Here is a 2,145-nt window from a genome sequence, read left to right on the forward strand (position 1 = left end):
ATCTTTAAAAATAGATGAACAGAAATAGGTAAAAACGCAGAAAGCACTTAACAGAATGACTAAAATTAAAACTGAAAAATTAAAAAAGAAATTAGTAAATATATCAATGAATATTATGGTAACACTTTACAATAAGGTTCATAAGTTAACATTAGTTAACTACATTAGTTAACATGAAGTAAGAAAGGCATTTATTAATCTTAGTTAATATTAATTTCAGTGAACTAACATGAACGACTGTATTTTTATTAACTAACATTAACAAATATGAATAAATACTGTAATAAATGTATTGTTCGTTTATGTTAGTTAATACATTAATTAGTGTTAGCAAATGACACCTTATTGTAAAGTGTTACCAATATTATGAATAGAATATAATTTACTTGCATCGAAGTCCCATTTTTGTATCCAGACGGATTATTTTGGACATTTTTTGGAAGGGGTTTCTATTTGAATGCAAGGAAATCCGTTGCGAATAATTCTCTCGTACCGTACAGGAATCTGAGAGAGAGACGATGTTTGTGATGCTGGCATGTGTTTGTGCTGCAGGTCAGGAGGTCGTCTTCAAGAGCCTCGGGGAGGGAATACTGGAAAACGCCTTTCAAGGATACAACGCCTGCATCTTTGCCTACGGACAGACAGGTGCGGTTATAGTGTGCTCTTTTGTGACAGGGACATCCGTTTGACTGAAAGGCCTCAATAGATGCTCACTCTGTCACAAGAGCACCGGTAATTACTCTAAACAGACCTGCAAGATGATAACAAGCACACTAACATATCGAGTTCACACTAGGAATTTCCTCTCTTTAACCTGGATTTACAGCAGACATGAGTCTCACTAAAACACGTCCAATCACGTTTCACCGCAAGAACATGAAGTTATATTTTGCGTGAAAAAAAAAGACATCCAAACATTACGATGTTTTATGACCATTAATGCATATTTGTCCCCTCAAATTCTCATTGGTGAGATTTGTGCAGATGCGTTTTGTTGTTATTCTCAATGAGAATTCTTCCTAGACAAGTAAAAAAAAAAGGAAAAAAAAGTCATCGTAAAATCATAAAACCAGATTAAACCAGTTTTTTTTGTTTGGGTTATGGAAGAGGGTTGACACAACAGGTTAGTTTTATACAAAACAGTTTATTTGGTCACAGTGAGTACTGGTGTTGAGTCCGGAGGAAGCGAGGGTGAGGGAAAGGTCCGTGAGAGAGTGCAGAGGATATGGAGAGTGGAGTAATCCGAGTCTTTTGCTTGATTGAGGCTGGAAGGTATCCGGGGGAAGCACACACCTCAGCGATCAGGGAACTAGGAGATACAGGAGACACTTGGAGATGAGGCGACACTAGGAGGAACACAGGGGGTAAGTAATGCAAGAAGTATTCAAAGGTAATCAGTAGCAAAGTCATTGAGTCCTCTACGTGTATACAAGACCAGACAGTGAGGGTGTCTGAGGTGTGTGCTTTTATGCAGGCTGTTAATGAGGTGCTTGATTGGTGACAGGTGCGGGTGCTCAAAACTCAGGTGAGAGGGATCGTTGTGATTGGGTGGTGGCGGAGCCTGGCCGATCTGTTACAGTACCCCCCCTCCACGGCCGAGGGTGTTGTTGGCCCCTGGATGGCCAGTGCCTCGGGAGGAGTGAGCAGAGTGAATGAGTGGGGTGCGCTGTGTCCGTGGTACGTAGTGACATCCTGGAGGACAGCCCGACGGATTGTTAGGAGCTGTGTTGGAGGCCACTGGAGGGGAATTCCATTTGATTGGACTGACGATTATCTTAGGTGGGATGATGCTTTCCGGTTCTTCGGGGCCTTCTATGTGACTGTGAATACACGACAAGGCGTCTGCCTTGACGTTTCTGGGACCAGGGCGGTAAGAAATGGTAAAATTGAACCTCGTAAAGAATAATGCCCATTGGGCCTGGCGGGGATTTAACCGTTTTGCCTCACGAAGGTATTGGAGGTTCTTGTGGTCGGTCAGTACGGGAAATGGTTGGGCTGTCCCCGCCAGCCAATGCCTCCACTCCTCTAGGGCCAGCTTGATGGCAAGGAGTTCTCTGTTGCCGATGTCATAGTTAATTTCCGCCGGGCTGAGCTTCCGTGAGTAGAAGGCACATGGGTGGAGTCTGGCTGGGTTCCCCTGCTGTT

The sequence above is a fragment of the Sinocyclocheilus grahami genome, unplaced genomic scaffold (genome assembly GCF_001515645.1).
Source record: "Sinocyclocheilus grahami isolate Dianchi unplaced genomic scaffold, SAMN03320097.WGS_v1.1 scaffold1307.1, whole genome shotgun sequence".
Taxonomy (NCBI): domain Eukaryota; kingdom Metazoa; phylum Chordata; class Actinopteri; order Cypriniformes; family Cyprinidae; genus Sinocyclocheilus; species Sinocyclocheilus grahami.